This window comes from Lissotriton helveticus, chromosome 1_1, assembly GCF_964261635.1.
Source record: "Lissotriton helveticus chromosome 1_1, aLisHel1.1, whole genome shotgun sequence".
Taxonomy (NCBI): Eukaryota; Metazoa; Chordata; class Amphibia; order Caudata; family Salamandridae; genus Lissotriton; species Lissotriton helveticus.
Genome location: NC_136057.1, coordinates 1,908,286,885 through 1,908,310,515, shown reverse-complemented (window position 1 = coordinate 1,908,310,515; position 23,631 = coordinate 1,908,286,885). Strand labels below are relative to the sequence as shown.

At 42.2% G+C, this 23,631-nt stretch overlaps 1 long non-coding RNA gene across 1 annotated transcript in view; it reads left to right on the top strand.

The window, feature by feature from the left end:
• Positions 1-501: 501 nt before the first annotated feature.
• Positions 502-23,631, top strand: part of LOC144775623 (uncharacterized) — a 32,869-nt gene continuing 9,739 nt past the window's right edge. The window contains exon 1 of the long non-coding RNA XR_013600557.1: positions 502-581. This is a non-coding gene — a long non-coding RNA (uncharacterized LOC144775623). The remainder of the gene's footprint in view (positions 582-23,631) is intronic.

Below are 23,631 nucleotides of genomic sequence, written 5' to 3'. Positions count from 1 at the left end.
GAACACTAAATTGGGAACTGACATCAGCAAGTTCTACTCCCCCAGCAGGATTGTCAAAGTGTTAAAAAATGTTGTACAGTTTGAAAATGGTCAATGGTGGAGTTTTGACAACATTGTAAAAGTGCAGCCATAACCCTTTTCTTTGCAGGAACTTTTTGTTATCCCCTGCGGGGAGCCGACCAAGGTGTTGTGAACTCGTACCTGTTGGTACGCCCCGCGGGTGCTCATTATAAGGAAGGGAGATGTGTTACAACCTGTTTGGTTCATTCCGTCCACCCCTGCTCCCTGACCCCTGTTGGGTTCTCCCGCTGTGAAGCTTGTTGTAGAATGTTGAGGTGTTCTCCAGTGAGGAGAGTGGATGGCCAATAAATGAGTTGTACTTTCTCCAGCTGTGTCCTGTTTTTTCAGTACTTCTCAACTTCCAACAGACATGTTTTCAAAGTGAATTTAATCTTTAATGTATTGATTCCGCATAAGAGTTTTTTGTGACATTTGTGTATTTACAGGTCAATGAACGAATGAAAATTACCTTAGCCAGTACCATCCCTATGAATCTACGTGTTGACAGCCATAGTGCACAGGTATGGGGACAAGTAGTAAATAAATTATAATTGCATTGACATGAAAAATTCAAGCTTAAAAGTGTTTATGAACATTTAAAAAGCAGAATATTAATTATACAATTTGGGCCGAATATGATTGGTTGTTGCAATCCCACCCTGTCCAGGCTAGGAATACTGAACCGTATTTACTGTTTAATGAGGCCAACGTGTAAAGATCAATGAATAAACCATTGTCCACGTAGCAGAGGCCAGTACAGTAAGCGCGGAGGGGCGGGAGGGGGGAGTGGGAAGGGGGGATGTCGACAGACAACGGAATAGAGCACATTAAATAAACAAATAAATCCTATTCTGTCATTTGTCGACATCGTCCCACCCCGAACCACCCCACCGCCCTACCATGCTTACCTGCTCCGACCCCTGCTGAGTGCAAGGGAGAGAGAAATCCAGACTGAAGAAAATAAAGTTAACACATCACATTTCACAGCACAAAAAACGCAGGTACCTGCTTTTTCTCATTTTTCAGTGGAGAAAGTGGGTCCAATTTTGCCTCTGATCCATTTCTACCCGAGTCCCCTCTTGCAAGGTCCATGGTAGAGGCTCTTTTCTCATAGAGTTTGCGCTGTGAACGTAGAAGAGAAGTAAGCAAAGTGTCAGTTTAACAGGTTGTTAGCGTCCAGATAAAAATCTGTAAGATTCTAATATGGAAGATATTGACGTGAAAAAAATCGAGTTTAAAGGTTTTTATGAAAATTTAAAAGGAAGAATGTTAATTATACATTTTATTAAAGCTTTTTGGTCTAGGATGTTTGCCGAATTCTAACCTTTTTACATTCGTCTAGGGACCGAAGAAATTTGGATATGGGAGTAAATTTCCCAGCATCTTACAATTTGGTGAATTGGGTAAAAAGGGTCATTAGAGGAAGGCTTCAATTTCAAAGTCACTGATAGGCATGTCTTCTGCGTCACTGAAGCTACCAGATAATCAAAGGGAAACAGTGACAGGCAGAGGCTCCCACGAGCAAGAAAGTCCTTTAGTAACCTTCATCCATCATTGATGGCATGTGGGAAAAAGACAAGGCTACATGTGCATGAGGCTTCTCCCCAGGCAATTGTGGAACCACTGTTTCGACCAGCAAATAATAAGCCGAATCAGCCGTACGAATCCTGTGATGGAAAAGAGCATACCTCACAGAAGAAGATAAGGGTTCCCTTCTGTAAACCTGGACAGTGTGAGAAAGAGACACCAGTGTGGCTGCCAACATCACACAGTGTGATAGGGCACTGCCAATGGCTTCCTTTGCCCACTAGGGATGGGTCTACAGAAGACCCTTCCCAAGGGGCATTACTACGTGACACACCTTTTCCCAACGAAGATATTTTTGCCAGAATGTCAGTGATTTGTAGACCAATAATTGCTATTCAGGTGTCTACTGTAATCTCACCCATTTTTTACCAATGTCTTGGACAGAGTGATGACTTGTTGCAATCCCTCTCTACCTAGGCTAGGATTACTGTTTTATCAGACCAAAGTGTAAAGCCCAATGAAGAAAGAATTGTGCATGGGATAGAAATCTAGACTGAAGAAAACAAACTTCACAAATCATATTTCAGAGAAAGAAAAGACGGTACCTGTCTCATCACTTGTATCTGAATGGGAATTGCGTCCATTTTGACCCCTGATCGATTTCTGTCTGCGTGCATTCTGGTAGAGGCTTGTACTTTATTGGGTTTGAGCTGTGGATGTAAAACAGAAAAAAGCAAAGTATCAGGTTAACATAATTTTACTCTCGAGATAAGAATCTTTATGTTTTTAATATGGAAGACAACTCAATCTACAAGAAACAAATCTGAGGTGGCAGGCGCAGGTTGCAGCACAAGGTCAATTTTGATTGGTACTTTTTCACATAGATTTAATGCAAAGTGAAAGCTGCTCGCTTCCAGTAAGGCATGTATTACATTTTTTATCACCTCTTTCCCTCACAAATCTAAGCAATAGGTTGGTCTTTTGAAGAACAGTGGAAGCAGTAGCTCAATAAACAGTGCTACTACACACTGTTCATCTCGGTGGAACCAGTGACCACAGAGATTTTCGGAGTTTCCTTTACAAATATACTCAACTAATAGGAGATGTTCCAACCATACAACTAAGTGTGGAATACTCATGCACCACATGATGTACGTGTATGTTTCTCTTACAACTCAGGGAACCTAGCAGATTTTCCTGTCTGTAAAAGCATAATAATTCTATTGCCTCAGCTTTGTTTCATTACACCAAGGAAGTACCAGCTTCACTTTTAGGGTGCTGCTAAAGTTTATCATAAGACATGGCAGACATGGAGCATATCAAGTCTAGGTCATTCGGACAATGGATGGCAGCAGATGCTTCCCACACCCATAGCTGCTAGTGCACTCAGGGCACCACCCCTGGAAGTGAAGGAGAGGCCGATTGGAGGCTGAGCGGGGAAGCAAAGCAAGACGGTATGGAGAGACCAATAAGAGGGTAAGCGGAAAGGGAGGACAACGGAGGAGCAAAGAGATGCAAGGTGGCATGGAGGAGAAGAGTAACTCCAAGAGCAAGGAGGAGCCACTGCAGACTACAGGCACGATGAGTAGCGCCCCAAGAGTATCAGGTGAGAGCGCTGCGGCGTGAGGAGTCGGGTCAGCCTGCTCTCACTAACTGTGGGTGCTAGCAAAGTGGATTTGTGAATCTATAGATCTGGTGCACATATATATGCAGAGTGGCCTGCAGGGTGGGTACGGGAGTCTGCAAAGCTAAACTCTTTGGGGCCGATTACGATGTCATTCTGAAAGGCTCCAAATGAGATTCAGTATTGCAGAATCTGATTTAGAACCCTTGTTTCTGAACAAATCGTACACATTTCCCAACAACTGATTATGATGCCCAGAAACCATTCGGTCAGTCCGATACGATTCCGAAAGGCATTCAGACAGCCTGAGTCTTTTGGAGCTGAATTGTACAGCTCTATAGACACGGTTTCTGAATGAGCGATTACGATGACCGATTCGAACAGTTGTTCTGATTCTGACTGCCCGACTTGAACCTGCTGTCGGAATCTGTCTTTGGGGGCCCGTTGTTGGCCCCCTTCACCCAGAGGCGTCCGATTGGGGCCCGAATCCTCTTCCCAACCATGCAGAATGTGACAGGCACCATGGAGGGCCCGCCACAGGGTGCAAGGATTTCCCCAACCACCCCTTTTTTCAATGGGAGCCTGTGTTCTCGTTCGGAACAAAGGGTCCCATTGAAGTCAATGCGAGTCTGACTGAACGATGTTGGGAAGCATCGTAATCGATTGTTCGGACTCACAAGACCCAATTCGTTCAGAAACGATGCAGAAATCGATTTGTTCGGAACAGTTTCTGTACGACATCGTAATCGGCCACTAAGTTGTGGATATATATGAATACGGCAAGGATTTCAGCTAATCAGGAATTTAGGGACTTTTGACTTTGCCTCTTCCCAAGCATGCGTATCATAAAAAATAAAATTGCTAATACTAGCACTGAATTATTCAGCCACTCAAGTTCAGCCCAGAAAGGGAGAAGAAATGTGAAACAAGCAAAAGCTGCTGCTACAACTCATCCGCAAAGAGTGGCGCAGCATACAATGGATTTGAAAGTCCAGGAGCTTTTCTATGCTGAAAAAACATGAAGACCCTAAATATAATATACAATGCGAAAGGGTATCAGAAAATGAAAGCAGTGGTGATATTTCTGATTTACAAACATCAGGCTTCCCTTCAGGTCCGGAGGAACTGGAAAGCGCAGAAGGTCGGATTGATAACTGCCTGAGAGCAGTGATAAGGAATTAATAAGTCCAGCAGAGCCCACTACAGGTATATTTGGGAGCAAACAGTATTCAAAAATCTGCAAAAAGAATAAAGTAAGTGCACCAATGGAGACGCAATTGGCACAGTCAAGAAATAGCGGTCAGCAGCTACTCAAAGTAACAACAATGGAGGCTAAGCAAGTTTACAGCAATGAGGATTCAGTGTAAGATCTCCCAAAAGTAGCTGTGTCAAGAGAAGGCCTAGACAGATCTGGTAGCCATCAAATAGACCTTAGAGACTTGGAATTGTCAATTAAAAGTATGCTTCAAGGTATCCTAGCAGAAATAAAAGATTGTAAAACTACTCAGAGACAGGAAATTGCAGCATTGCACAATCGACTGATGAAAATTGAAGAAAACATCACAACGTTTCTGAAAAGGTTGATAGAAGAACAAAATCGATTTGGAGTATTAGTGTAGTGTAGTTCCTATATTCCCAATAGGCTCTGCGCATTGGAATAATATAAACAGCAGTGTAGACGTAGGACTGAGGTCATCTAGGTCTCTACTGACTATATTAGACTTAATTAGTTTTGCCAGCTAGCTCAGAGGTCACTAGAAACTTTCTCGAATGTTCAGGAAAGAGTTAACTCTCCTGATTTAGACAAGAAGGGATTCGTTTCTGACAACCGCATAAACATGACAACTTTGCTCCCTCAGAATAAAGAGTATTTCTCTAGAGTCGTGTGAAAACAATAGACAACTATTTCACTCAGTCAATCGTGCATACTTAGTTTCACCAGAGGGCAGAGGAATAGAGAGACGGGCGTTTTCAATTAAAGGTGTTATTTATTGAGCAGTCTTCTTTCTCATGCAAGAGAAATGAATTGCCACAATTGCAATACTTATCATGAAGTAAAGTGCGTACAGTAAAAATAGTATTATGAAATAATACTGTAAAAGCATTGATATGGTTTCTTAGCCATATGATACTTTAAAATGGATAAAATATATACATACATAAAAACATTGACTAACGTACTCAACTGGTGCTTCTAAGATACGCCTACCCCGGTGTACCTGACCTAAGCCTAATACGTGGGAAGGAGTAAGTAAGTTGCAGTTTAAGTTAAGGTGTTTTTTTGCCAAGAATCTGAATCAAGAAATCTCTTAAGGGTTTAGTCAGCTCCGTACCTTGGTTCTAGAATGAAGGAGGTCTTGTATCTCGTGTCTCAGGACTCGATCTCCCAGCAACCCGCAAGGGTGACTGGAAACACTGGAGCTGGATTTCTTGGCAAGAGAAAAGACAGCGTCTCTCTCAGTGCGTCAAGGGAGGGTCGGCTTCCTTCGGCTCTCGCATCAGCTGTGCGTCGGGTAAGTAGATAGCCGCTCTGCTCCAAACCACTGTGTCTTTGCTTAAGGCAATGTTGGTATATTTATACCTGAAAGGTGCCGTGTTTGACGTAAGGTTGGACATAAGACATCACCAAGAACTAACAGTTCTTTCTGGACTCCAGGAGTTCTTGTGCAAATCAAAAAAAAGCAGGGGGAATTCCCGGGCTGCTGGAGGCTTAGTTTGTTTAAAGAACACGTTGTGCTTTCTAGGAGTCTATGGGAGTAGCCTTGCCGTATTTGGACTGCATGGGCTATGACTAGATATGGACATGATTCCTATGCCTCTATAAGGATATGCTTTGTTATAACCACATAAGGGCATGAATCGAGGAAATCTAATTAGGGTCCTAGATAGATTCACAACATTAGAAGACAGAGTACAGCTTATGCAACAAGAAATTAAACAGCTGGAGAAAAAACAAAGCTTGTTCAAAAACAAAATCACGATTTGGAAACTTATAACAGACGGTCAAATCTCTGAATAGTGGGAGGAACAGAAGAAAGTGTAGTTCTGAATGTGCGGGATTAGATGGCTTCTCAAATAAGAAAGTCGATTCCGGAGTTAAATGGGGACTTGACTATCACGAGGGCCGATAGAGTGCCAGTGCAACTGCAAGCTAATGCAAAATACCCCTGAATATTTCTAGTTAATTTTGCAGAATATCGCATTAGGCAATCCATTTTATTCAAAGCCATTCAAAAGAAAAAAATATCTACTCAAGAAATTCCACAATTTAAGATTTTCTTGGACAGGTCAGCGGTTTTTGTACGCAGACAAAGGGATTTTGTTATAATTATTGACACATTCAAAGAACGAGGAGCTCAAGCATCGATTATAGAGCATTCCAAACTTAAGTTCTCGTAAATGGTCGATTCCATGTGTTCACGGATATAGAAGCAGCGCAGGCGTTTCTGCAGAATGTAATGAATTGAGATTTACTTCAAGCTGGGGTTACATGGGCACAAGACTCCTCTCGACAATCCAGAGGCACGAGTACACTGGGGTGCAAAAACATGGCACCGAGGCAATTGAAGGGGGGAGGGGGAATGTGTGGGCAATCCCTGCCTTAGGGGGCTCTTGGAGGGAGATGGGGAGAGGATGGCACTAGAGGGTGGCAATGAAAAACGGAAGCGTTTTGAAATAATGTTTGCAAGAGGGTCATTTGGGTTTAATATGGTAATTTATCAGCATAATAATGAACAGAAGGCAAGGATTGATAAATGGTAAAAATACTCAGATTTATAAGAAAAACTCTAGGTAGCATATGGGGCACAGGTATAGCTCATAAGCATTTGGCACCTTTTAGCTGGAATTGGTGTTTTTATAAGAAAGGAGGGAAGATGTTACATGAGGTGGTTAGGCAAGAGAGTATTAAGCAGGATATAGCAAAAAGCACTAGGCCCTTTTTGATAACACCCAACACTTTATATATAAATTAGGTGAATAGTATGTTCTTTAAAAATGATTAGGAAAGGGAAAACCAAATACAGAAAATGTGTGGTAACATACTGAAGTCATTTAGATTCAGTCTTAAAATAAGAAAATATTATGGTCTACAGACACGCTGCACTTTAGGAGACAAAAGGGCATTTTTACAAACAAACAGGGATGTGATCCCCCACGAGGGAAACGTGAGGCTATATAGACATTTCAGACATATTAGTAATGTAAAAAGATAGCAAAATATAGAGAATCGATTCAGATTGCAACAACACATGCTAATGGTTTAAATAACAAAGCCAAGGCTAGGGCAATAGATATATGGGTGAGACAACACTCTCCAGATGTGGTCCTTATTCAGGAAACTCACTATATCGAGAAAAAAAAGGAACCAGATTTTAAAATGTTTAGGCAATGGGCTGCGCATCAATGTTTATCATGCACAAATGCAGCATACAGGGGTTTCACAATATATATTCATTAGGCATATTTACAAAAGGTGTTTGAAGAAAGTGAATGTTCCTAGCTTGGCAGACGAGAAATCGCTAAGAGAAAAATATGATAATTTTAATAAATGATCCAGTGAGAAAGAAGCATTAAAGATTCCCAACAAATTCAGGAGAAATGTCCTAATCATTATGAATCCATATATAGCATTTAACAACAGGGGGCTTTGGAAAGGCCAATAGAAAAGCTTGCGGGGAAGATGGTATTCTGTTAGAAATGTATAAAAAAATGTCATCACACCAGAACTGTTAAAATTGACTAATCATATTCTGGAAGGCGGTGAGATCCCAGCTTCCTTTCGCTTTCGCTTGGCAACAGAAGTCAGCTTTTAAAAAAAGGAAAAGATTTGAAAACATCAATTCATATAGGCCCATAACGCTTCTAAATGTAGATTGTAAGATCATTAAACACCTTTTAGCTACTCGGATTAGTCAAGCTATACGAATGGGAAACCATCCAGATTAGTGTGGCTTTGTGTCCGGCAGACAGTTATCTTTTAATACATTTTTTTTCCAGAAGTCCTACATTATTTTGCACAGGGAAATATTCCTGCACATGTGATGCTTTTAGATGCGGAAAAGCCTTCGATTTGTGAAATTGGGTGAGTCTTTTTATTATTAATTAAAAAAGTTAATTTCCTATGAAACTGATTTACTTAATATCTAGTTAGTATAAGGGAGCTAAAGCTCAAATAATTATAAATGCGAGAAATATCGGAACATGTGCAATAAATAGGTGAACAAGACAAGGATGCCCCCCATCACATATACTCTTTGCTCTTTTTCTAGAACTTTTAGCTTTTGCAATCTGTACAACACCCAAAATAGAGCCACCTGTAAGAGGTATGACTCCTATTAAATTATATGCAGATGACATAGTGTTGTTTCTACACCCAGATATAGAAAATCAGAAAAATATTTTTTAAATTTTCCAACCATATCAAGACTTGGGTGGGTACACGATTAATACATCCAAAACTGAGATTTTATTAAGCAAATGAACACAAGACACTTTATTACATTAATTTGATCTATTAATCAATTCAAGACCCAAGCGATATCTGGGTTGTATTTTACAGAGACTGTTGATAACTTATTCCAATTGAATTATATCCCCCTTATCAGCAAGGTGAAGGCATTGTTTGCCAGATGGAACAAGTTACCTCATTCTGTAAGGGGTCTATTGCTTTAATTTAGATGTCGATTTTACTTTTGTATAATTTTCAATTTGTTGCTATTCATTTGTATCTCCAGCTGAATTTGTTGTAGGAAACGGAGGCTATGTTCACAGCTTTTATCTGGGCAAATAAAGCACTCTGTTTAACACATGAGACTTTATATAGGCCTCTGGAAGAAGGGGTACTAGCTAATCCTCATTTAAAAACGTACTATTTTGCGAATTTTACACATAGCACATTAAGATTCATCTAGTCACTAACCAGCTACGGATATGATAATTTTTTTCTGGAATAATTTTTGCAAGAATATGAGATTATAGATTTTTTACAGATTACAAAATTCCTAAAAAAGTTAGATATAAGACTTTGCTGTATAAAGGGGAAGGATCAGATATTCCAACATTGTGAAAATCCAATGATGTCTGGTGGAAATCACGTAAAGGATATGTATATGGGAGAAACACCTCTTTTCAGGAAAGAATGTTGCCTTAAAGTCAGAAAGTAATGGTTTTAGTTTAATATCAGATTTCTTAAATGGGGAATCATGGAATGTCTGGGAAGATATAGAACCCAGGTTTAGGTTCCATAAGAATATAAATGTCAGTAGTCCTTTATACTAATTGGAGGTTTTCTGAGGGATTTAGATGTATGCAGAATACAGGCAAGTCAGGAGTTAGCTGAGGAATTGCTGGAATCCAAAAGGAAAAGATCTATCAGTGGACGGTTTTGATTTTGAGGTAAAATGAAAGTTTAATGGTGTACAACAAAGTACAAAATAAGTGGCTTGCGTCCAGGTGATCCGGGGCGGAGTTTCTCGCTTTCCGCGAGTACCAGCGTGCTGACTGCCGGGTGCTCCGTGCACATTATCCGGATGGTTTCATGATTTTTCCATCTCCGTCTGTTAAGAGCCCCAATTTGGTGGCTACCTGCCCTCCTGTTTGGACTGCATCGAGGAGTGGTTCCTAGGTGTGGAGGAACGCAGGCTGCGGCTTGTAGAAGGATGCCGCTGAAAATAATCACGCGCAGCGGAAAAACGAAAGAGCAGCCGATTGCAGTGGACGATGGTGAAATTATCGTTGGTGAAACGGGTGAGAGAGGCGAAAGTACTACTTAGAAATCTTTTAGCTCAACTCAAAGAAAGGGGGTTGAACGCTCAGATAAAATAAATGTGGCAGCGCGTATGGCAAAACAAGGGACACAGACTCTCCCAGCTATGTTTGAGAAACAGATGTCAAAAAATGCTCTGCGACAGTTTGGAGGCGGAGAGGAGACACTGCCACATGAAGCGAATTCTGTGACTATAGTGAATACACAAATTGGAAACATTTCCCCCTCTCGTGACAAAGTAGTATTTGATAAAACAGTATTGGATAACATGGACAACATGGATACCATAATTAAAGTACCAACGGTTGCAGAGAGGGGTATTATGGGAGATGGAGTTCTCGGTAGTCCCCTCAAGGAAGGAATGACCGGTAGCTTGGATAATTTAGAATCAGAGATAGACTCACTGGTATTAACTGAGGACGTATCTTTACAGGGTTTTACTGGTTCTCAAGAAACTGCATACAACCTTTACTCTATGTCTGATCCCTCGTCAGATGAAAGCACCAATTTAAGTAAAGAGTGGCTTGATTATCAGGAAGGAAGTAGTACGGAAGACGAATTAAGGCTAAATGTGGACTCCCCAAACTCAGCTGTCTCTACCATAAAAAAAACGAGGAAAAGAGGGTCCTGTCAAGTCTAATCCAAGAAGGAGCTCTTGGAAGGTATTACTCCAATAAATGTGACAGGGGGGCCTGAATCTGAGTTAGAATTATCTGAGACTCCAAGAACTGAATCTGGAAGGAGTCCGGATGAACAGAATTTGCCTCAAGAGATAACAATTTACAATGCTATGATGGAGCATTGAGCCGAAATTAAAGCAGAAAACGTACGCACGCAGGAAACATGTAGTAAAGTGAAGAACGCGGTAAGGCGTGTCAAACAAATGTCCTGTCACGGAAGCAGAGTCCAGAATTTCCGCATTAGAGGATGATTTGGCAGCTCAAAAACTTGAAATGGACTCTATTAAAGCTCACCGGGACGATCTTAGTTTTAAATGATCCGAATTGGAGAACCAAGCACGCAGAAATAACTTGCGTATTCTAGGTATTCCTGAGAAAAAAGAGGAGCCTGATGTCCAGAAATTCGTCTGCGAACTTTTTGCTGAAGCTTTCCCAGAACTGACTCTCTGGGACTGGTCAATTGAAATACAAAGAGCCCAAGGGTTTCCGTTTACGATCAGAAAACCCCGGCAAGGAGAAGAAGATCGCCCGAGAGCCATTCTTCTGTGCTTTAATAATTTTCTCGCAAGAGAAGCAGTTTTCGCATTAGCTAGGCCTGACAAAAAAAGAGTAGCCAAAGATTGTAACTTCTTTGTTAGACCAGATTTCTGTCAGGCAACGGTATCTAAACGTTGGCATTTTCGCCAGCTTATATCGGGTTTTCAAGCTAAACGGGCAATAGTATATCTCCAGAATCCGGCAAAATTGAAAGTAATAGTAAAAGGTCAGACTAAGCTATTCTTTTCCGAAATTGAGGCTAAAGAATTTCTCCTGTCCTTATAGAGATAATAGGCTTAGATATTATTACCAGTTGTAGTATCATTTTTGCTCTTTCAGTATGTGTTCTTATGTAGGGGAATTCGTTTCACTATAGATTTAATTCTGAAAATACTCTCTTTCCTACCGGGGGGGGCGGCACTCCATAATTTACAGGGACTGATAGTGCTTGGGCCTCATATGGTGGGTAGGGTGGGTAGGGTGGGGAGGGAGGGAAGTGGGATGGATAAGGGGTGTGTGGGTGGAGTTAAGGTGGGGGGTGCTGGGTGTAGGTGTAGGGGGGGTGAAAAACCAGCAGCAGTCAAGATGTTCATTAAAGTGGTTCTTTCTTCTCAGAGAGCAGTCAACAGTGATGGGGTTTATAAAAATGTTAAGCGATTAAAGCACACTTCCTGTATTGATTTTGTCCTGGTTGCACTTTTGTCTTTTGGAAATGGCGAGCAAAATAAAGATTTGCACACTTAATATATGTGGGCTTAACGACCCTAAGAAAAGGGATGTTTTAGCCAGAATGATTCAGTTGTTACGTATTGACCTATTATGTTTACAAGAAACCCACATTGCATGGGCCAATAGGGCTTGTTTGAAAAATTTAGGGTTAGAGTTGGTCGCTTGTTCTAGACAAACCGGGATTAAGTGAGGGGTAGCCATCCTTTTAAACGGGGCTTGGGTATATGTACAAAATTTGTAGAAGATAAATGGGGCCGCTGGGTAATTAGTGAAATTAAGATTGGTCAACACGGATTTACGTTTTGTAATGTATATGGCCTGAACCTGGATGATTCTGAGTTTCTGAACTATTTGAACATAGAGCTAGCCCAATGGCCTCAACCAGTAGTGATGTGTGGCGATATTAATATTCATTTGGATGCTAATAAAGACATAAGAAAAAATATGGTATATACAGGTAGAAAGAAGCAAGTATTTACATCACTACGGGAATTGATATTAGACCATGGGTTAAACGACGTCTGGAATTCACTACATGCAGATGACCCATGTTTTACCTTTTTTTCGACTCCGCATACCAAATTCGTCCGCTTAGATTATTTTTTGTTTCCTCGCTACTCTTAGGAATGGTTAATATCGAGATTCAGCCTAAACTTGTATCTGATCATAATCCTCTGATACTTGATATTATGCTCGGTCCCCAGTTAAGAGAGGGAAACCGGGTCTGGTCCTTTGAAAGGAATTTATTATTGGATGACGACGATAACCAATTTATGGCCAAGATAATACAGGAGTTTTTTAAATTCAACAAGGGAACTGCTTCGAATAAAGTTGTCTGGGATACTTTTAAATCCATAGTCAGGGGAGAAACTCTTAGTTTCTCTAATGCAAGGCTAAAAAAATATGGGCCAAACATAGCAACGATTTTGATTCGGTCATGTTCGCAGAGCGGAAATTAGCTGAGACGATCAGACTCGGTTTAGATCCAGTGGGAGCTCAAAGAGACCTCACTATTAAAAGGGCCGCAGCCTACTCTAATATTGCTGACTAAATAGCGTTAAAATACGTTCAACACAAGGAAGATTCATATGAATTTTGTGAAAAAACAGGTAGAATCCTGGCCAAAAGATTAAGACAGAAAGCAGTTTTTAATGATATTTCTAAAATTTCTGATGTAAATGGGGTCTTGCAAGAAACTAAAGAGGGTGTTTTACAAGCCTTTCAAAGGTTTTATCAATCCCTATATAGTGTATCTACAGAGGAGATGTCTGGCCAGGATGAAGGAGAGTACCTGAAAGAATTAGACACTTAGGAGCTTTTGGATGTACAAAAAACGCTACTGGCTGCACCGATAACTTGGGATGAAGTAGAGGCTGCCTTATTAGGCTTGGCTCTTGGCAAAGCTATGGGACCTGATAATATCCCACTTGAATTTTATCGTACTTTTAGGAATATGCTCAAAAATGAGTTAATAGAATTATGTCAACAAGCTTTCTTGGGTACATCTCCAGATTCATGGTCAGAAGCGATCATCATCATTTTCAAGGAAAAATGGAAAAAGGATATTGAAATGGGGTATTAAAGACCGATCTCCCTACTCAATACAGACAACAAGATTTATTCAAAGATTATTGCTAATAGGCTAAACGATTTGATGCCAAGTTTAATCTCTAAAAGACAGCATGGGTTTATTAAGAAAAGGGACATGACAGATCATGTCAAAAGGATTGTATCCATGCTGGACTGGTCACAGGTTACTAATTCCCCTGTTGCGTTGGCCCTGTTAGATGCAGAAAAAGCATTTGACAGGGTCTCCTGGAGTTTTTTGTGGTCAGTCCTAGCATGGAAAGGATTTCGCCCGGAATATATTAAAGCCATACAGGCATTATATGTCCAGCCAAGAGCCTCAATACGTATTTCGGGTAGACTCTCAGGGAATATAGCAATAACAAGGGGGACGAGACAAGGTTGCCCCTGTTCCCCTCTGTTATTTGCCCTCTATATTGAGCCCTTTTTAAATACCTTAGAAAACAATGAAGAAATAAAACCAGTAATGATACATAACTGTGCGTATAAGATATTTGCTTATGCAGATGATATTGCAATCGTAACATCTGATATTTGCAAAGCCCTGCCTAAGATTGTAGAAGCCGCAGATAAATTGGGAAAGCATTCAGGTTATAAACTGAATGTTACTAAGACACAACTAATCCATTCAGCAGCAGGTCGTCCTACTGATATAAATTTTGAACCAGAAGTTACATACTTAGGTATTAAAATCTCAGCTAAAGTAGAGGATATCGTCTGGTTAAATTTGGATCCAATTATAGTCTCTGCAAATAAGACGCTAGATAGGATTAATAATCTTCATCTATCCTTATACGGACATAGTAATGTCCTAAAAATGCTTATCTTTCCTAAGTTTTTTAATATATTTCGAACAATCCCCCTACTTATCTCAACTACTTTTTTCCCCCGAATTGATAGAATGTGCTCGACGTTCTTGTGGAGCTACCGTCGGTCTAGGAGGGCACTTAAAATGGTGCATGTTACCTAGATCTAGAGGAGGATGGGGGATACCTAATTTTCGGCTGTATCATTAGATAGCTTTATTGCAACGCATATGGGGGGTGTTGTTTTTACAGGAAGACCCTACGGAAGAATTCGCTAGTCCTTCAATATATGACATGTCATTGGGTGGAGAGGCCCGACAATGCTTAATGTGCATATTTGATCCCAGTTATTATAAAAAAACGAAATTGAAAGTTATCTTGACTGCTTTCGAAATATGGAGGAAAATTAAAAGAGAATTGGTCTTCACTCTAAGTTAAACTTTTATACCCCACTCAAAAATTGCTGTTTATTGCCAAAGGTCTTTAGAGATCAGGTCATGGCTGAATGGTATTGAGCTGGAATTCGCCAAGTGGGGGACTTACTTCGAGGGAATCAGTTGGTGCCGTTTCATATTTTACAACAGAAATTTAATTTGGCACGAAATGATTTCTTCAAATATCTCCAACTCCGTAGTTTCTTGGAGGCAAAAATAACTCAAAATCTGGTTACATTTAATAGGATTGAGGTCATAGAAGCAATCCGATCAAGATCTTGAATGGGTCCTTTATACCAATTACTTACGGAAGGGTTGGGGGATGATATCTTGTTTTGTGAGGAAAAATGGCAAAATAAACTAGGGGTAAATAAGATCACCAGACCGCCAGCCATATTACAATGGGCATTTTACAATGCCTTTCCGTGGTGGCAAGGCATGCGATCTTCACTCTGGGGGCCCCCTGCGGGCCCCCAGAGTGAAGGAGGGGTGGGGGCTGCACAAGGGGGTACCCCCCAAATTTGCATAAACAAAGCGGCAGGCACCGCACGGTGCCTGCCGCTTTGTTTATGCAAATGCTGAAATGCTGAAATGCATTCCTAGCATTGTGGCGGGCGGTGCTGAGAGCACTGCCCGCCACAATGCTAGAAATGCAGGATGTGCCTGCCACTGTGGCGGGAACATCCTAATTCCCCGCACGGGACCCCCGCTCTTATGGCAGGCGGTCCCAATCCCCGTCAGGATGGCGGGCGGGCAAAGTCCGACCGCCATCCTAATGACCCCCTATATGTCTATTTTTGACTTATATTACACCCCTCAAAAATTGCCAAATTGGAATTCTATAACAGGGTATAAATGTAGCCGATGTGGGTTAAATGCCACGGATTCGCCCCATATGTTCTTTCAATGTCCTAAACTTTGTCAATTTATCAAGGACGTGGAATTTTTTCTGAATCATAGTTTAGATATTCAAGTACAATTATCCGCGGAATTGGTGATTTTTGGGGCACAAGAAAACGTGGAAAGATGTAGGACAGAAGGTGAAGAAGGGTTTATTTTTATATGTATGTCTTTTTTTCGATTATGTATAAAAACTCAATGGCTCGATGCTGTACCACCAACTTTTCATAGTTGGCAATCTAGATTATTGTGTACATATCACTTACAGACCGCGGTCTACAAATCTAAGGGCAAAAGGAGGAAAATGTTGGGGTTGAAGTTGTGGTCACCTTCATCTAATTGGATTTAATTGTATGAATATTTTTCTGTATTGTATTCAAATGACATTATGTTCCTACAATGAGAGAATTGGTCATAATGACACAAACAAGATGGCTGTATATTATGATTATGTTTATGATTGTTTTTCTACATTGACTGCTAGCTGATATAAAACTTAATAAATAAATATAAAAAAAGAAAATTATATATATATATCAATAATTTAAAATATAAAAAATATTCTATAATTAATTAAATTATTAAACTATTAAAACATATTTAAACTTACATTTCCCAATACAATCAGTGCAACAGTAGGGAAAGTGTTGGATAGCAAAATAATTACATTTACTATTCCACCTCCAGTGAGAGTAAAAGTAGGAAAGTGTTGGATACCGGAGAGGTAAAAATTACTATTCCCACTCCAGTGAGAGAACAGTAGGGGAAAGTGTTGGATAGTGGAGTGAAACAAACTTACTATTCCCACTCCAAAGAATGCAACAGTAGGGAAAGTGTTGGCTAGCAGAGGAGTACAAAATACTATTCCCACTCCACAGAGTGCCACAGTAGGGAAAGTGTTGAATAGCAGAGGGGTAAACATGTAAATTCCCACTCTAAAGAGTGCAACAGCAGGGAAAATGTTGGATAGCGGAGGGGTAAAATTACTATTCCTTCTCCTATGAGAGCAGCAGAGGGGTAAACATGTAAATTCCGACTCCAAAGAGTGCAACAGTAGGGAAAGTGTTGAACAGCGGAGGGGTAAAAATTACTATTCCTACTCTAAAGAATGCAACAGTAGGGGTAGTGTTGGATAGCAGAGAAGTAAAAATTATAATTTCTACTCCAAAGAGTGCAACAGTAGGGAAAGTGTTGGATAGCGGATGGGTACAAATAACTATTCCCACTCCAGCAAGTGCAACACTAAAGAAAGTGTTGGATAGCAGAAAACACATTTTGTATTTCAATCCAAATCCATCCATAGCCTAAATAATGTTTCAAATTCATTCGAAACAACAGAAACAGTTGTTTCATGCACCCGTGACTAGCAATGGCTGGAAGGCCAATTGACAGACTATGCCACATAGAATTAAATCAGTATTGCAAATGTATTAAAAAAATAGAGAAAATGTTGAGAACTGTGCAACATTGTTCCTTTATAAAAGAAAAAGAATTACTTACAAATAAATAACTAGACCCCTAATGCAACCACAGGCTACCCACCACAATACATTTTAAAAATTGATTAAAAGTACAAATAAATCCAGGGACATGGCCATAATCAAACAAACAACACTGATGTGTGACATCTCAAATACAAAGTCCTTAAATCTCATGGTATATTCAACAGACACAAAGAGTGATCCTTCCAGCTCCAAATCCTAATGAAAGTGACCAGGAGATGGACAAAGCACTGGTAGGAGCCTGCTGGACAGGAACAGGAAGTTGGAGACTCTGGGGCACCTACTTTCAGTTGGAAATAAAAAATTTAAAAAAAAGACTCCTCACACAAATAAAGACAGCGCCAAATGACCATTTGAGGAGGTTTGTAAATCTAGATCGTAATTTCGGGAAGATTTTGATGATTCTCGAGGAGAGAATCTTCCCAAGATTGTATCCATGGTACATCCTGCATGTTCTGGATCATCTATGGCAGAAATCATCCGCCGAAAGTCGCTGGCCTGCCCGAATGACAAGTTGGCGACTACAAAATCTCGCAGGAGCATGCGGCCGGCTAGCAAACCTCTTTGCACCTGTGAACGACTCTGAAAATCTCATGGGGGATCGCTAGCACCCGAAAGTTGCTACAGCACATTGGAAAGAATGTTTAGAGGGCATTGAGAAAAAAAACTCTGCTCCATTAAGGAGTGCAGAGTTTATCAGTAACTCTATGTTCTCCGCGCAACGTGGAGTTGCTGAATTCCACAAAGTGGAGTTTTACACCCAGACTTGCTCTTTGGGCTTTCCTGCTTCTCTCTGTAGTAATGTATTATGTGGGCCTGTATTTCCTACAAGGGTTGGCATCTAGTCCTACTATGCTATCTAGACCGCATTGTATTTCGGCGGGCAGTCCCTTTTTGAGGATGTTGTAGAATAATGTAACCTGGGGGCCAGTGTCAGTCCATGGCTGTCCTGTCTCCTGTACCCATTGTTCCCTTATTTTATCTAGAAAGTCTGTCATGGTTTCCCCAGGCTTCATTCTTTCTGCCATCAATCCTCCTATATCTTGGCAGTCAATAAATGAATGAAGAAACTTTTTAAGTGCAAACAAATACCCAGAGGCGTCTTGGTGCTAATTGAGACAAAAGAGGGCATCCACTGATCAACTATTTCTGTGTGAAAAGCCATGTTTTCAATGACTTTCTAAAAACAGAAAGGGAAGCAGCTGTTTTCAGTTCAAAAGGCAGGCTATTCCAAAGTAGGGAAGTGGACTTGAAGAAGGTTCTACTGCCCCAGGATGTTCATCTACAAGCTGGGACCACCAGCGTTTTAGCAAAGCTGTACTGAAGCATTCTGCTGGACACATACGACCTCGGATTTTTCTTGAAATTTTCTTGAAATTGGAGGGATCATGCCCATGAAGGATATTATATGCCATACAGAGAGGGCTAAAGACAATTTGCCATCTAACAGGCAGCCAATGGAGTTTTCTGATGGCCTCTTTTATTGAATGGAATTTAGGGATCTTTAGAAGGAAATGTGCTGCAGTGTTTTAAAGAGTCTAAAGCTTTTTCAGTGGACCCATTGGAAGATTTAGATAGAGGCTATTGCATTACTCTAGTCTCATCAATGCAAGGGCAATGACTTCTGTCCTTAAGAGGTCAAATGGTAAATATGTTCTCATTTTTTAAAATCAGTATGAGCGTGTGAAATAAGCTGAGGCAACCTTATTAACTTGTTCTTTGTAATTCAAGTCATTGTCCTACATCACCCGAGGTTTTATACCTATGGTACCGGGGTGGGGAGTGATCCAAACTCGGGTGGCCACCAAGCTGGGGGACAGAAAGATGGATTATTGCCAAATAGAATGACCTCTGTCATGTATACATTTTATTTCAAACAGTTGCAATTCATACATTTGCCTAAATCCCTCATTTAGTTCCTAAACAGATCACTAGAGTCTGCCTCGTCTTTGGAAAGTGACACAACAATGTGTGTGTCATCAGCGTAGGATGCCATTGGCATGACATACAAGTTGAACATTGTGGGGCTCAATGAAGATCCTGTGGGACTCCAGAGGGCAGTGAGAAGGGTCTAGAGGTAAATTCTCCAACTGTCACCACTTGTTGCCTATTGGAAAGGAAGGACTGTAGAAGAACAAGCGCTGGGCCCTCGATCCCCAGATTCCGCATATGGTCAACCAGCAGCTTATGCATGACCGTATCAAAGGCTGCTGAAAGGTCCAACAGGATAAGAGCTGCATTCCCTCCCCTGTCCAGAGTTGCCCTGATTTCATCTGTGATTCAGAAAAGGGGGTGATGATGAACAGAGTGCCTGAATTAAGCAGACCACTCTTACCCAGTCCAAAGATCAGGGCTTGATCCATCACAGTTTTTTAGCTCACTGCACCATCAAAGCTCAGAACTTGGCTATATGCAAATTAGTCTGTTCCTGTCCCAGTGCATGATGGGAACAGGGCAAACCAAACTACCAAGCCAATTCTTATACTGGGAAGGAAACAAGCTTCCGGGGACCGGTTTCTGCCATTTCAGGCGTCGTCGGCCCGGCTTGCTTGAATCCTGATGGTGCAATGAGCAAGGGACTCACATCTGAGTATACCCTTCCACGCTTATAGTGGACAAAATGATTCAGAAAAGGGGGTGATGATGAACAGAGTGCCTGAATTAAGCAGACCACTCTTACCCAGTCCAAAGATCAGGGCTTGATCCATCACCGTTTTTTAGCTCACTGCACCATCCCAGCTCAGAACTTGGCTATATGCAAATTAGTCTGTTCCTGTCCCAGTGCATGATGGGAACAGGGCAAACCAAACTACCAAGCCAATTCTTATACTGGGAAGGAAACAAGCTTCCGGGGACCGGTTTCTGCCATTTCAGGCGTCGTCGGCCCGGCTTGCTTGAATCCTGATGGTGCAATGAGCAAGGGACTCACATCTGAGTATACCCTTCCACGCTTATGGTGGACAAAATGATTCAGAAAAGGGGGTGATGATGAACAGAGTGCCTGAATTATTCAGACCACTCTTACCCAGTCCAAAGATCAGGGCTTGATCCATCACCGTTTTTTAGCTCACTGCACCATCCCAGCTCAGAACTTGGCTATATGCAAATTAGTCTGTTCCTGTCCCAGTGCATGATGGGAACAGGGCAAACCAAACTACCAAGCCAATTCTTATACTGGGAAGGAAACAAGCTTCCGGGGACCGGTTTCTGCCATTTCATGCGTCGTCGGCCCGGCTTGCTTGAATCCTGATGGTGCAATGAGCAAGGGACTCACATCTGAGTATACCCTTCCATGCTTATGGTGGACAAAATGATTCAGAAAAGGGGGTGATGATGAACAGAGTGCCTGAATTAAGCAGACCACTCTTACCCAGTCCAAAGATCAGGGCTTGATCCATCACCGTTTTTTAGCTCACTGCACCATCCCAGCTCAGGACTTGGCTATATGCAAATTAGTCTGTTCCTGTCCCAGTGCATGATGGGAACAGGGCAAACCAAACTACCAAGCCAATTCTTATACTGGGAAGGAAACAAGCTTCCGGGGACCGGTTTCTGCCATTTCAGGCGTCGTCGGCCCGGCTTGCTTGAATCCTGATGGTGCAATGAGCAAGGGACTCACATCTGAGTATACCCTTCCACGCTTATGGTGGACAAAATGATTCAGAAAAGGGGGTGATGATGAACAGAGTGCCTGAATTAAGCAGACCACTCTTACCCAGTCCAAAGATCAGGGCTTGATCCATCACCGTTTTTTAGCTCACTGCACCATCCCAGCTCAGAACTTGGCTATATGCAAATTAGTCTGTTCCTGTCCCAGTGCATGATGGGAACAGGGCAAACCAAACTACCAAGCCAATTCTTATACTGGGAAGGAAACAAGCTTCCGGGGACCGGTTTCTGCCATTTCAGGCGTCATCGGCCCGGCTTGCTTGAATCCTTATGGTGCAATGAACAAGGGACTCACATCTGAGTATACCCTTCCAAGCTTATGGTGGACAAAATGATTCAGAAAAGGGGGTGATGATGAACAGAGTGCCTGAATTAAGCAGACCACTCTTACCCAGTCCAAAGATCAGGGCTTGATCCATCACCGTTTTATAGCTCACTGCACCATCCCAGCTCAGAACTTGGCTATATGCAAATTAGTCTGTTCCTGTCCCAGTGCATGATGGGAACAGGGCAAACCAAATACCAAGCCAATTCTTATACTGGGAAGGAAACAAGCTCCCGGGGACCGGTTTCTGCCATTTCAGGCGTCGTCGGCCCGGCTTGCTTGAATCCTGATGGTGCAATGAGCAAGGGACTCACATCTGAGTATACCCTTCCACGCTTATGGTGGACAAAATGATTCAGAAAAGGGGGTGATGATGAACAGAGTGCCTGAATTAAGCAGACCACTCTTACCCAGTCCAAAGATCAGGGCTTGATCCATCACCGTTTTTTAGCTCACTGCACCATCCCAGCTCAGAACTTGGCTATATGCAAATTAGTCTTTTCCTGTCCCAGTGCATGATGGGAACAGGGCAAACCAAACTACCAAGCCAATTCTTATACTGGGAAGGAAACAAGCTTCCGGGGACCGGTTTCTGCCATTTCAGGCGTCGTCGGCCCGGCTTGCTTGAATCCTGATGGTGCAATGAGCAAGATACTCACATCTGAGTATACCCTTCCACGCTTATGGTGGACAAAATGATTCAGAAAAGGGGGTGATGATGAACAGAGTGCCTGAATTAAGCAGACCACTCTTACCCAGTCCAAATATCAGGGCTTGATCCATCACCGTTTTTTAGCTCACTGCACCATCCCAGCTCAGAACTTGGCTATATGCAAATTAGTCTGTTCCTGTCCCAGTGCATGATGGGAACAGGGCAAACCAAACTACCAAGCAAATTCTTATACTGGGAAGGAAACAAGCTTCCGGGGACCGGTTTCTGCCATTTCAGGCGTCGTCGGCCCGGCTTGCTTGAATCCTGATGGTGCAATGAGCAAGGGACTCACATCTGAGTGTACCCTTCCACGCTTATGGTGGACAAAATGATTCAGAAAAGGGGGTGATGATGAACAGAGTGCCTGAATTAAGCAGACCACTCTTACCCAGTCCAAAGATCAGGGCTTGATCCATCACCGTTTTTTAGCTCACTGCACCATCCCAGCTCAGAACTTGGCTATATGCAAATTAGTCTGTTCCTGTCCCAGTGCATGATGGGAACAGGGCAAACCAAACTACCAAGCCAATTCTTATACTGGGAAGGAAACAAGCTTCCGGGGACCGGTTTCTGCCATTTCAGGCGTCGTCGGCCCGGCTTCCTTGAATCCTGATGGTGCAATGAGCAAGGGACTCACATCTGAGTATACCCTTCCACGCTTATGGTGGACAAAATGATTCAGAAAAGGGGGTGATGATGAACAGAGTGCCTGAATTAAGCAGACCACTCTTACCCAGTCCAAGGATCAGGGCTTGATCCATCACCGTTTTTTAGCTCACTGCACCATCCCAGCTCAGAACTTGGCTATATGCAAATTAGTCTGTTCCTGTCCCAGTGCATGATGGGAACAGGGCAAACCAAACTACCAAGCCAATTCTTATACTGGGAAGGAAACAAGCTTCCGGGGACCGGTTTCTGCCATTTCAGGCGTCGTCGGCCCGGCTTGCTTGAATCCTGATGGTGCAATGAGCAAGGGACTCACATCTGAGTATACCCTTCCACGCTTATGGTGGACAAAATGATTCAGAAAAGGGGGTGATGATGAACAGAGTGCCTGAATTAAGCAGACCACTCTTACCCAGTCCAAAGATCAGGGCTTGATCCATCACCGTTTTTTTAGCTCACTGCACCATCCCAGCTCAGAACTTGGCTATATGCAAATTAGTCTGTTCCTGTCCCAGTGCATGATGGGAACAGGGCAAACCAAACTACCAAGCCAATTCTTATACTGGGAAGGAAACAAGCTTCCGGGGACCGGTTTCTGCCATTTCAGGCGTCGTCGGCCCGGCTTGCTTGAATCCTGATGGTGCAATGAGCAAGGAACTCACATCTGAGTATACCCTTCCACGCTTATGGTGGACAAAATGATTCAGAAAAGGGGGTGATGATGAACAGAGTGCCTGAATTAAGCAGACCACTCTTACCCAGTCCAAAGATCAGGGCTTGATCCATCACCGTTTTTTAGCTCACTGCACCATCCCAGCTCAGAACTTGGCTATATGCAAAGTAGTCTGTTCCTGTCCCAGTGCATGATGGGAACAGGGCAAACCAAACTCAGACATGAGTCCCTTGCTCACTGCTCCATCAGGATTCAAGCAAGCCGGGCCGACGAGGCTGAAATGCCAGAAACCGGCCCCCGGTAGCTTGTATCCTTTCTGGTGAAGAATTGGCTTGGTAGTTTGGTCTGCCCTGTTCCCATGATGCACTGGGACAGGGACAGACTAATTTGCATATAGCCAGGTTCTGAGCTGGGATGGGGCAGTGAGCTAAATA